This window comes from Podarcis liolepis (assembly GCF_965112155.1).
Source record: "Podarcis liolepis genome assembly, chromosome: 3".
Classification (NCBI taxonomy): Eukaryota; Metazoa; Chordata; class Lepidosauria; order Squamata; family Lacertidae; genus Podarcis; species Podarcis liolepis.
The window spans coordinates 64714349-64728333 of NC_139557.1; the positions used below are offsets into that span (position 1 = coordinate 64714349).

Below are 13985 nucleotides of genomic sequence, written 5' to 3' on the forward strand. Positions count from 1 at the left end.
GGTCTTTCCACTTCCACCTATGGCCTATAATTAGAACAGAGGTAGTCAACTTAGTTCAGTGAAGGGCCAGACTGCAGCGGAAGGAACTGTGAAGAGAGGCACAGATTTGTCATACGGCACATGTAGTAAGGTCACAGAAATTCACATAAAGATTTATTCTGAATGTGGGCATACTCATCTCAAAAGAAACTGTATTTAGTTTCCTTCTGCTGCCTCCAGTCATCCAGAAGCAATGTACTGTATATGTCTCAAGAGAAGACCCCCTGGAAAATCCAGAGTGGTTCACAAATCTGAATCCCTTCTTCCCATGGCAGCAGGTAACTTTTCCCCAGAACCAAACATGTGGTTTCCCCTCTTCCCCGGACATAACATTTTTAGCACATGGCCTGTTTTCTGGGAGTGGAAGCAGCTTATCGACAGGTTTCCAATTGCCCTCATTCATTTCCTTCTCCCACATCCACCAGCACCATCTTCTTGGACTGTCCTCTTCCTGCACCCTCTCCTTCCTCTCCCAGACCACATGATGCTACTTTCTACCTGCTGCTTCCTGTACCTGGCAAGCCTCATGCTCTCTCCTGTCCTCAAATCCGTAACATGTGGAGCCAAACACTAATCCATTCATGGCATTGTTACCATCCTCCGGCTCTCTCTGTTCCTCTGACAGGTCAGGCAATGTTTAGAGAGGGTATCCTCTGCCAGATAAGGGCCACAACTACTTGCTTCATTCCCATTTCCCTTTCTCTAGGTCTCCCTTGTTGCTGAGGACTTGTTCAGATGGAACCCTGTACATGGCTGAAGACTATGTGCAATCTAGCTTTGCTCTGAGCAATGAGGGTGTCATGGTCGTCATGAGAGAGAGCCTCTGTTGTGTAAGTGCTGATCCTAGCCCATGCCAATCACAAGTAGCATTGTGTGTAAATGGTTCCCAGCCCCCAAGCACAATTTTCACCATTCTCCATTTCCTTAGAATTCCCAAGTTTTTAGTGAAAGCAGGAGCACTAGTAGGGCAGAGCTGCCCCATGGCTTGGCTTTCACCTTGTGGCACGACACTCAATTAACTTGACGCAGGATGCCTCCAGAATTTCCTCCACTTGAGCTTAACTTGACACATATCTTTCCTCAATGACCCTAGTTACTTTGGGACTACTTAGGACTCTGCTATGGATCAATACCTCCCCAGTGTTTTTGTAAAGGAATAATCTTTATATTTTAAAGCCATATTTTGGTGGGTTCACAAGGAACCCAGAGACCATCAGTGCTTGAAAGGGAGGAGTCATGCTGCAGTTGCACAACTAACCATATCAGGTAAACAATAATTTTACCAACATTTTGACAGGTGGAAAGATTATTTTAACAAGCTCCCTCTCTCTCGCCTTCATCTGCCCTAGCTGCAACAAAACATGTCTCTCCTACATTGGTCTCTGCAGCCACAGCTGGTGCTGCAGCTTTCCAACAGTCTGATTTCACCTCAAAAGGCGCACCCCTTTATTGTCTCTTGGGATAGACAGATGCCAACAACTGCAATAATGGTGTGGTTCCTGCTAGCTCTCCAAAGTAAGCAACTGATGCTGGTTTCCTTATTGGTCAGTGCCAAGTTCTTCCAGAACAAGCAAGGTCTTAAAAGCCAATGCAATTCAGCCTAGGTGTACGCTAGTCAAGATGTCTCTAGGTGTCAAGGTGTCAAGGTGTCTCTAGTCAAGATCAAAAGAAATGTACTGCTCATTGCTAAGTCTGCAGTGAAAACATGGCCAGAACAGTTGTTCACATTCATGTGTGTACGGGCACACTAGCAGATCTTGTAACACCTACTAAACTCCTATAATTGCCCACGAGTTTAAAAAGCAGGCAGGATGGGTATGTATATGCAAAAGGAAGATATGCACCGCTACTAGATACATATATGCATGTATGGCATTGCAGGCAGGCAAGATTATCGTGGTAGCAATTAATTATTTACAGCAGACGAAGCAGTTCCTGTTGAAGTGATGAGCTACACACAGTGGGCTGAAGTTCTTTAAGTTCCTGATTGGTTAATATAATGCATAATGTATAACACAATGCAATGAAGTAATGTGGTATGTAATTAGAGATGCCATAAAACTCTTGTGTCTTGGCTGGCCATAACTGTTTGCATCCTGCAAGCCAGGCACATAAATATTTTGCCCAGTCTAGGACAGATATTTCATGGGATATGGTTTTGTATTCAGGGGTGCATCTTTCACTGATGTGTACTCAAAGTATCCTTCCAGTCTTCTTTCGGCATATTTCATGACTAACTGTCAGGAAGTGCCACAGCAATTTCGGCAACATAAAAGTTTATGTATAATTCCTCCCCTGTTTTTTTATGCCCCCCCCCACCAAAATAGAAAGTTTTATTGATAATGTACCCATTTACAAAGTGAGCACTTACAGTTTTCCAGATATTGCCCATGCATTCCAGACACCACCAGAATCAAGGAAGGGTTTGAAAAGAAGCTGTAAGCCATGATACAGAACACTGGAGCCTGCGGAGATCTGCCCTACCCCCTCATTCGGCCTTCCTCAGAAGGAAAACCAAAATGAAAAGACCAAATTTGCCAAAGACTGAAGAGTTATTTCCTCTTCCAGCCCTCCTCTCTTCCCATGTCGGGGCAGCAGCACTTACCTGACCACCTGTCACGTACTCACTGGGGAGTACCAGGAAGAAGAGGTGGCAGGAAGGTCATCATGGTGCGAACGCACTGGCAGAGCCAATCCAGGGCTCCTACTAGTGTGTTTGCACCACCAAGTCCTAGCCCCTCCCACTGTCACTCCCAGTGCACCACGGCATCATGGGTGGCTAAAGGTCAGGTAAACGCTTTCAACCACTGTTGCATCTATCTCTTATCAATACCACAAAATGCCTCTTACGTTTCAACAGAGAAGACAGTGGCAAGATATTCCAGCTAATTATTGGACAATGGCGAAAGGTTCCGAAGACCCATAAATGGAGGAAATTGCATCATTATCATAGTGATTGCTACTGGTTTTTCAGGGATTAAATTATAGCGGTTTGGAACCCATACAAAGCTGCTAGCTAGACGGTGGAGATCAGGTGCCTGTGATCCCATTTTCCCCAGGGTTTTTCCAGGGCCATCTCTAAAGACGCACATCCTCCTTGTGGTCAAATAGCAAGAATGTCACTCTTCTCCCCAGAACTTGCTGATCTCCTGATGATCCCTCACAATTTCAAGCTCCGGAAGTCACTAAGGTAACTGCTGATCCTTGTTTGCCCAGATAAGACGCCAGCCAACACAACGGCATCCAGGTCTCTAGCGCCATCATGTGGCAACTCCCCAAAGACCACACTACATTTATTTAAATGTAAGATTTCTTAACCTGCCCTTCACCACAAGGTACCGGGGCAGGTTACAATGCAATATGCAAGTTATAAAAACAAGCAAAATATTTTTAAAACAAGCAAGACAGTAAAAACAAGCAAACCATAACAACAGAGATTCAACAAAAGCAGTGGGCCCCACAAAGCAAAGTAGAATAAGTGTCAATGGCCAGGCTAAAGTTATGGCGTGGAAGATCCAAACTAGATTGAAGAAACAGTTCAGTCCTTCAATTGGCATTATTTCCCTAGTTAAAAACCAAGACCATTCCAAAGCTTGCCAACCATCTCCAAAGTATCTGAAAGAACCAGATTTTATAGTTTGACAACTGGACCATATTATACATCTATAATTTTATGGAATAAACCAGGTGTGGGTTTGTTGTTGTTGTTTTTGCTTTGTTTTTTTGAAGTACAGTAGAGGGTTTAATTTAGCCTCCTAATGAACTGGTGCCCAGACCTGCCTGGCTTCAACCTAAAACCTGCCAGACACAGCTATGTTCTCTACCTCCTGACCCACCCAGACCCACCTAGTGTCCACTCAAAACCCACCCCTGCATTTACCCACTGACCAGGTATTTTTTAAATCCCTGATCTGACTAATTATCCAAGGCTAGTGCTGGGTGTTGCGTGGTGAGACCCCCCCCCCCCAGTGGAAATAAAGACACATAACACAATTATTTAAGGTTAATGGGGTAAATATGGTCACAACTTTATTGGTTACAGGTGATGAGCGGTATTGGCTTAGGCATTGGTCCTAACAGACTATTCAGCTTCAGCCCGTCCGCTTGAAGTCCAGGAAGGGTTAACCACCAGAAGGGAGTCCTGCTGATGCACATCAACTAGGAATTCCCCCGGGGTCACCGCTCGGGGGTGTGCCTTAGGCCCTCACCTCCATAGGCTTCGGACAGGGCCACACCCCACGGAATCCTTTATCGGACTACCCTTCAATATGCAGGGGAGGTGATGGCGCTTCCTCCCCCCTTCCATCTACATAACAATACCAATGCCTAACCGCCAATACCAAGGAAGTTGTGACAATTTGCCACGAGGTAGGCAAAAAACCAAGTGGCTGGTGCCAATTTGCCAAGTGGAAAAAACTCCTACCAGGACCCTTAACGGCGACCAACTAAGGTCCCTAGCAAGGTCAAAGACAAAAACCTTAAAAGGCGGGAGGGTGGGAAACCGGAGCAGCTGGAGGCGGCAAAAGAGGGAGATCCCCGGCCGCGCCTGCACTAAATAGGGCAGGCCCTGCTTCCCGAGCCTGCTGATTGGCTGTCCAGGGGATGACGGGGCCAGGGATTCCCTCAATCACGCAGAGGCTGAGAGCCAGCCACCGCGCGCGTGGTGGGGGCATGCAGCCCGCAACACCACCTCCTCTTAAGGCGGAAGTGGCTCTATCGATATATCGTCCAAAACCAGTTTGAAGTCTATATCGTGATATCTGTTTCATAATTTTTGGCCTGGCAATATATCGTGAATTGTGGGGTGGGTTTGTGTTTGTTATGCAAAAAATCATGACACAGGGAAAACCGCGAAGCCAGCCAGTGCCTCTACATAACTCCATCCTTATTACGGACATCATGATATATTGGTATATCACAATGTTTAGCTGGTGATATATCGCAATGTTGAAAACCAGATATTGCCCAGCCCCAGACCTGAGACAGAGAAAGGACTGTCCCATTCCTTGGGTGCCTGCCCTTTATAACTAGGAATGCCCAATGTTGAACCTGGGATCTTCATCATCCAAATATTGTGCTCCGTCGCACCTCCCTCCCCAAAAGAGAGGACAGCCCTGCTCTCCACCTAGGTAGCATTTAAATATTTCTGGGTTTGACTGACACATTGGATAAGAAGCTTTATTCGTAATGCACAGAAATACATGTGGATGATTTCACCCAGGAAAGCAGTTCAAACATGGGAAGCACGGTGCCACAGGCACTGTTTGTCCTGGAGAATGACGTACATCTCCATTGTTTGAGGAAAGGGCAGGGCCAATCAGGTGCCTTGTATTATTAAAATTGTGTTCCCTCATTTGCTCATTACGTAGGCTATTCTCTGCTTACGTGTTTCACCAGGCTAAATAGATGCACTTACATTGCAAAGGCACACTGACCTTGAAAAAGGTTCCCCAGTCACAAAAACAAAATAAAAATAAAAGTGGGTATAGAAAAGAACCATATCAAACAAAGTCAGTTTAACTGGGATTCTCTGGCTAAAATAGAAGAAATATGAGATACGTGCCTGACAGAAGCAATAATTATAATGCATTATTAACAAAGCTCTGGTTTCATCATTAACAGTGCTCATGTTTCCACAAAAGATCACACTTTAACCATGCCCAAACCTGCACTGAAGACAGTCCTCACTGAACATCAAAATTATATATATTTCAAGAGCTGGAAGCACCAAGCTGATGACTAGCAGGACAAAGGTTCTCAGTAAAACGGCCATTATTTATTTATTTGGGAAGCTTTCTGCACTCAACATCCAGTTTTTGTTTTTGTAGCAAATATTTATTCAAACAACCCTATGAGCATGGTTAAAATAATACATATACTATGTATTTAAATTTTGTTTTCTATCCCACCTTCCCTCCAAGGAGCTGAGGGTGGCATACATGGTTTCCCTCCCCTCCCCATTTTATCCTCACAACAACCCTGTGAGGGAGGTCAGGGCTAAGAGACAGTGGCTGGCCCAAGGGCACCCAGTGAGATTCATAGCAGAGCAAGGATAAGAACCCTGGTCTTCCAAGCCCTAGTCTGACACTCTAACCACTACACCACCACTGGGTCTTAAATGAATAAAATAATAAATACATGGTAGCACTTAACAGTACACACACTGAACTTAATGAAAATGACTAAGTTAGGCACCTTAATTCCCATAGTTCTACTCTGAGTTCAACATAGTTGAATACCACTCAGATCTGTAAGCTCTTTGGAGCAGAAACCTATATTCTCTTTCTCTCTGGATGGATGGATGTAGTGTCACACATACCAAAGATGCTGAATAAAGAACCTCCCCATTTAAACAAAAAACACAAATATTTAAGCTCTTCTGCCCTCTGAAGAACCTATTTGCTCTTCCGCATTCAACGTTTGTCGTCACATACTCCTTTGCCCATTCCTGCATGCAATCTGTTAGCCCTTTGCCTATTGAACATGTGAAATAAGTGGCTAATGGGAGCAGCAGTGGTATTCTATAACCCTACTTGTGGCGTGTGTCAGAAACTTCAGTTAAGATGATCAACTCCAGCAGGGGAAATTTATAATCCCATTTAGAGATGAAAAACTAAGGTGGAGTGTCACCTGCTTTGGACTTTGCAAAAGCTTGCCATTCAGCAGAGAATTGAATGCAGCCCCTTCATGTTTGATTTCTACATGCTCTTTAGCAGATCGCACTGATTCAAATTGCACATTGATGAGGTCTCATTAATTTGGCTCTTTGTGAGCAACGAAAGGACGCATAAAGACTTAAAGACCATCTCAGACCACAGTCTAAATACAATACAAGGTGCAGCTGGCTCTCTGCAGAGCTGTTAGCAGACTTCTCCAAGCCACAGACGAGAGCAATTTTTCATGCGTGTCTAGATGGGTGGGTGGAAATCATGACCTTAACCGCACACGAATTGCTCTGGTCACACAACGTGACCAGAGGTAAATTCTCAACATCCGTCTAGCTGTAGCCTGCCTCAAATTTGCATGTGATCAGGACTCATGCACATAAGTAGCATTACTGACATGACATCACAGTGGAAAGGGGCAGGGGCTACTTCCTAGCACTGAGTTCATTTTATGCAATCCTCTGTTGGGTCTGGCAGGTGAGTGACTCAAACTATAACCCTCTAACTCAAATATCCCTCCAACTCATTCCACAGTTTCTTGTGGACAAAGCTGTGTGTCCTCCCTCATCTGCCAACTGGCCTGGTTTGGGCATGAGGTGGGGACAAGGTTGGAAGGCAGGATAAATGTAAAAGGAAACAAGAGCTGAATTCAGAGAGTCTGAGAAACGCTATCTAGACAAGCACCTTATATCTTTTGGCTAAACAAGGACAAAGCTTTCTATTCCTTTATTTAAATACTGCTATTAGCTTTCTACAAATAATTTGCTATGGCCTATCTAAAATGTAACATAATATACATGCTGTTGCATCCGTACATATGTCAGTGGAAACAGAAGGAACATCTGAAACCGGCAACAAAACAAAACAAAACAAGCCACTAAAACTTTCCATTTTGCAACCATATTATCAGCTATAGCAGAAGACGAATCCTTTATGTAATGATTGTGCTTTCTCTCTTTTTGGGATGATGGAGGGGTGTGTGCGTGTGTGTGTGAAATTAGAATTCATCCATAGCTAACTCAATTGGCAGAATAAACAGATTATGTTGCAATCCATGCACAAGTGACTTACGCTCGACTGCTTTTGGGAAATGCTTCTGAAACTACAACAGGTGCAAAATGTGACTGCCCACCTACTGGCTGGAGTGGGGCAGCCAAAACAGGCGAGTGGATACAGCTGGGGTGTGGTCCACAGCCTGCCTGAGTATGTAAGAACAGGCACCAATGCGGATGGCAGGGTCAACCTGTGGCAGCGCTGTCCCCAAAGGGAGAGACACCAAATGGGATTTCCCTCCCCCCTTTGGGTTTACACTTCAGTAAGTTTCCAGTGTGCCCACCCTGCCTGTCAGGATATGAAATTGTAGGCTTTGCACTGTGGGCAATAAGCCTGTGACCTTTACCCAGGGTAAGAGCAGTCTGGCATGTCTGGCAATGTGAGGTACATAATACAGCTGTGACCCTATTTGCCCAGCTGCATATAGTCACGGTGGTGCTAGGATTTGTCTTGGTGGGCAGGTAGCAGGAAGCTGCAAAGGTGCTGCCCCCGTTTCAGTGGTGGTAGGCAAGAAAGGTAAAGTCTGAATGGAGGGGCTGACCACAATCTGAGGCCCGGGGAGGGAGTCTTGTTAGAATAAAGTTATAAACTCAAACGACAGAGCCGCTGGTCCCTGGAAGGGCCCCTGGGCTGAATTAGCTCTCTGAGGCCCTGGGGAAGTGTACCCAGCTGCCCCCACTACACAGGCCTGCCTAAATGTCCCTTCAACTCTCCTGTGTCCCCAGAAGTTGCAGGTAGTTTATCTATTGCGTGTGAATGTGCACAGATTATATAATTTCAAGTATGCCACGTATTTGGGTCTCCGTTCCGTGAGAACTATCTGCACTAGCTTAGATCAGCAACATTTTATACATCCTCATTTATATTTGGTCTTAACTTGAAAAAGCTAAAGCCATCAGTAAATATCAGGACAGGAAGGCTTTGAACTCTTCCCTCCTACATGCAGTCATCGCACAGCTGCTTGCAGGTTACCGTTGACAATTTCCTGTGTAGGGCAAACTGCATGCCACCTCCCCTGCAGAAATAAAAGACCTAACTTGTTCTTAACTGCTGATGGAAACACTGTCATATTTTCCACGAGTTGAGCTTGGAACCATTACTGAACTAACATTCTCACATTTTTCCATATTTTAGCAAAAAAACTTCAGTAAACAGCTGCAACCAGAAACAACCAAGGGTTCCTGTCACTGTTCTTTCACTGCACAATGTGGGTATTTTTTTTTCCATATTGGAAGCCCAGTTCTGATGAATACAAAAATCTGAACAGGACCCAACTGTCCAGGTTTAGCTGCGCAGACACTTTTACGAGCTGCACAATAACTTGTACAGTTTGGAACGGCATACTTCTAGGAAAAGATTGCTTCCTGTAGATTGCTCAGCTGTGTCTTTTTTGGATGAAATTCAATGAAGTTCATGACTTGCAGTCAAGTTATGTTTGCCAGTCAAACTGCTAAAACTGAATGCACACAGAAAAACAAACACACATACACACACACCAGTGTTTGCCGCCTTATTTATTGCCTCCCTTGAAATACCCTCTCTCTCTCTCTCATTCAGCTATACCATGTGGCCAAGATGGCCACTCAGTGCATTGCATGGCTTTTTGGCAAAAACAAGTGGAACAGTATACCTCATCAGCCCATGTATGCTTGTTCCACTGATGCTTAGTTCAAAACAGCACACCACCATCTGGCGAAAGCTGCTAACATGGATCCGAGTTTGCTTGCCAGCTCGGAACATATTCAGCCTCTGAACTAGATGGCAAAGTACCAATGGATCAAAACGAAGACACGATACAGGACACAGGATTGTCACCGTGCAATGAACTGAGACTGCAAATGTTAGCGAGGCAAGCATGCACCTAAAAGTATAAAGTGAGTTAGCTCCCAGTAGAGAGCGTTCAGTAATTATATCATTTGAAATGTGACTTACAGGGTAGCAACAATCATCATATGCTGCTGCTGCTGCACTCGTGATTCAGAGCAGGACGACAGAAGGGCTCTCACTCTGAGAACTCTCACTCACCCAAGAACAGTCACTCCTGTTACTTGACTTAAATCTTGAGGTCCGTAATTCAAAGTATTGTATTGCCAAGACGTTTAGCAGTGGGAACGCTGCGGCAGCAGGGGTTCCACAGAACAATAATAATTCAGTCCCCACCCAGGGAGCTTGCAATCTACATTAGACAGATATGACTAGGGCAAAGGCCAGGGAATCAACAATGAGGAGTGAGAAAAGGAGTGTCAAATAGCAAGGGAAGGGCAGGTGAGGTGAGGCCATTACAGTTCAGGAAAGGCCTTTGGCATGCTTGGACCAGCTGTTCTCTCCCTGGGCTGCGTTCCAGGGACAGCCGCTGCAATCAACACTGCATTCTAGAAGAAATTGCTGGTTGGGGCTCCACTTCTAGGTTCAGATGTTGACTTTGTAGCTCTGTTAAAGAGATACTGGGTAAGCTGACAGTGTTGGCTCTCACAACATTGAACAGCAGGCTCAAGGTGCACACGTTTAGCAAGATACCGTCTTCGGAAGTCCGTCACCCAAGCCTCCTGGTTCAAACAGCAAACTGAGCAATGCTCCCCTGCAGGTGAATCTGCTGGCTGGGGCAGAGTGGGTCTACTCTTACGTTGTAAAGATGAAACCCTTACTCACACCCCTGACATACTCATATGCAGGTCAGCCTCTGACTGGCTTCAAGGGCATTGCATCTCAAAAACTTGCCAAGAATAAGATTCAAACACTTATGGTTCTTTCAGGAGAGAATGTTAGCTATTTCTAGAGACAGAAGTGCTTCTAGATATTGGGATCAGAAGCTCACTTAGTGATCACACTGTGCCTAGTGATCACAGTGACTTTTCTCAGTAGGTCTTGCCCCAATGAGGCAGTGTCAGGACTGAAGTTCCCTGCTTTCCACCACTTTCTAAGGCTCCTACTCCCTCAGGTCCTTCCCCAGCAACCTGAGACTCCGTTGTCTAGTGTCTCTTTGCTCCACCCTCTTCATACCTCTTTGGGTTCTGGGAGACCAGGGAGGAGGAGAGCTAGTCATTGCAGGAGGTGGAGACTCCCTGGATTCTTCAGCAGCCTGCCTCCACTCTGCTTCTGCCATAGAGTCTGAATTGCTCTCTGCCACAGCCTCTTGCTGTTCACTATACCATTACCTCTTCAGCTTCTGACATCTCCTCCTACCAGTTGGTACCCTCTTCTCCCTCTGATCACTCATCGCTGTCCCACTACCAACCCCCCCAGCTCTGAGCTTTCTTCCCTTGGGGGTTTGCTTGGGGGTTCCCCAGCTGATGCCTCCCACCACTCCTCTGCATCCAGCCAGTCCATGACAAACAATCATTCAACATAAACCAAAGGAGCCAGGACCCTTCTGATACATCAGTGGTGGCCAAACTTGGCCCTCCAGCTATTTTTGGACTACAACTCCCATCATCCCTAGCTAACAGGGCCAGTCGTCAGTTCAGAAGAGAGACATATTTCTCTTCAGGTTTTCCATGGATTGACGTTTGTTCCAATTCAGCAGTAAAAGGTGGGTTTCCTCAAGAAAAACAGCAGGTCAAAAGAAAACACCTCTCAGCTGCATGATGAGAGATCAATACAAAATATTAGAACTCACAGGACAAATGAAACCGTGAATGGGCCCTAAATGGGAGAGTGGGGATCTTAAGCTCATTTACATGGAAATAAGTTCCGCTGAGATCAACAGGACATGCTTCCAAACTAATGTGGTTACAAACAGGGTGTCAGGCAATTTATACACACAGCAGAATTTTGGATTGCTCTATTTACTATTGTACGAGGAAAGAGGACTGAGTAAACATAGTACTCTTAATGGTTTAGTGTCAAGACAGAATTTCTCCTTCAGACTATCCTTGTCTGTCTGCATTTTACTTTCAAAACTAGAAATCACAGTGCCAAAAGGATTTCAAGGACTGTCTCCAAATACACAGAATATTAATGCCCTGCAAGCACTCAGAATGCTTCCTCACATTGAAAGCTGAAATATATGCAACAGAAACACAGATGACTTATTATTTCCCCCTAAAATTTGTTTAAACATTTTTTTATCACAGCCTCATCCTAAGAAACCCTGGGAAAATAAACCATTTGCAGCACAAGTCCCCAGCACTTCAAAGTTGAATGAAGAAAGGCTGGCATGGTCAGATGTCTAAGCAGCAAACAGTAGTGCTCATAGGTTTGGGAAAAGGTATGGTTACAGACATATTTGGAACGTATATCCCAGGTCTGGGAAACCTATGGCCATCCAGATGTTGCTGGGTTGGGTTAGTGGCAGTTGCCGCCACACAGCATTTGTAGGGCCACAGATGCTCCACCCTCTTGCTCTTCATTCTGGAAAGCAGCAACCACTATAGACAGAAGACAAGCAGGATTTCCTAGTCTATGAATCACTGGAGGATCGCCAGAAAGATGCTTGTAAGCATTAGGCAAGGCTAGTCAACCAAAGCAGAAATGTATCTGCAGAGTGAGCTCCAGAACGTTCTGGATCACAGACTCTTCTGACCTACTGAGTTATGCAAACCAGAATGATCAGACACCAAGAACTACAGTGGTACCTCGGGTTAAGTACTTAATTCGTTCCGGAGGTCTGTTCTTAACCTGAAACTGTTCTTAACCTGAAGCACCACTTTAGCTAATGGGGCCTCCTGCTGCTGCCACGCCGCCAGAGCACGATTTCTGTTCTCAACCTGAAACAAAGTTCTTAACCCGAGGTAATATTTCTGGGTTAGCGGAATCTGTAACCTGAAGTGTATGTGACCTGAAGCGTATATAACCCGAGGTACCACTGTAATGCCAAGGCCTACATATTACCTTGATGGTGTCTGTGTGTCTACGGCTTCTTTGCACTGCAAGGAACATTGTTAAGGATTCTACCCACATGTCTGCATAGTCAACAGCTTCATCCCAAACAGATGTCCGGCACTTCTCTGCAGAGACACCACATTCAAAATGCAGGTCTCGGGAGAATCAAGTGACATCCCCCCCCAATAAACTGCGTATGAGTCAACGTTCTCTAATACAAACCAATCCCTATATATACAAAAAATAGCACAGCAGGGACAAGGTTTCTCTTCCAATCTGAAGTAGCATAAAAACTTTACCTCCGACAAATATATGAAACGGCTCTTAGTTTTCTTGCCTGAAATGAAAACTAGAATCTGTTTTCGGTTGGGGGGTGGGGTGGGGAGGACAATCACTACCACTGTCTCACTTATAGAAGATCTTTTGCTCCCAGGTTCAAGGCAGCAGGAGGTTTGCCTGCACTCTCTGAACCTACTAAAGGAAATGAGCTTCTCTTCTTCACGTGCAGCACTGAAATTAGGCCAAGGCCTTTGAAGACACTCATTTTCCCCTCCCCGCCTGCCCACTGAAAAAATTGTTACATAGATCTATAAACTACCCTACAAATTGCTCTATAGATCTATAAACTACCCCGCAAACATTAAACATTTGCTTTTCATAGCAGCAGCACCAGCATAACCTAAATTAAGACCACCAATAATGTGCACCTAAAAATCCAACCACATGCATGTCTCTTATATTGGGAATAGATAGATAGATGATAGATAGATAGATAGATAGATGATAGATAGATAGATAGATAGATAGATAGATGATAGATAGATAGATAGACAGATAGATCAAGCACACTCATTACCACTGATAGTCTTTTAAAGATACAAAAGCTCTATCTACATGAGCCTCAATTCACAGAAGGACCATAAACTCCAACGCTAATGAAAGCTAAAAGCCCTATTTTAAAACACCACTTAAAAGGAACTGATGAAACACTTTAACAGGCTGCATCATAGGAAAGGGCATGTTTTCCCTACGGACCGCTTGTCCCAATGCTGAGAGGTAGCCATTCATTCTGATGGCTTCCTATTTAAGTCCCTGCTGACCCCTCTCTCTGCGCTGTTTCAGTAAGTTAGAATTGGCTGGGCCTGGACTACATTCCTCAACAGACAAACGAAAAGCGCCCCATGCCGTTGTTTACATTTTTAAATGGCAAGTGCTCACTCAGTGATATTGTGTGCATATGGCATGTGCATTCTCTTAGAACATGGAGCACTCTCTGAAGTTCTGGGAGAAGAGGAGAGATGCTGCCTCTTGTTATCTTTTTCAGACAATCGCTACAGAAGCACAGGACAGGATGTTATGCCTAGATAGGATGTTATCTTGCTTCCTCCCCAGGCACTCCATTCTTTC

At 44.9% G+C, this 13985-nt stretch overlaps 1 protein-coding gene across 7 annotated transcripts in view; it reads right to left on the reverse strand.

Moving 5' to 3' along the window:
- Nucleotides 1-13985, reverse strand: part of HIVEP2 (HIVEP zinc finger 2) — a 141415-nt gene that overhangs the window by 25801 nt on the left and 101629 nt on the right. Inside the window, exon 1 of one of the 7 annotated variants that reach the window (XM_083496222.1) lies at nt 7776-7806. The exons of the other annotated variants lie outside the window; for them this stretch is intronic. The gene's annotated coding sequence lies outside the window, so the exon portion shown is untranslated. Of the gene's footprint in view, nt 1-7775; nt 7807-13985 lie in introns of those variants that run through there. 7 annotated transcript variants of the gene reach the window in all.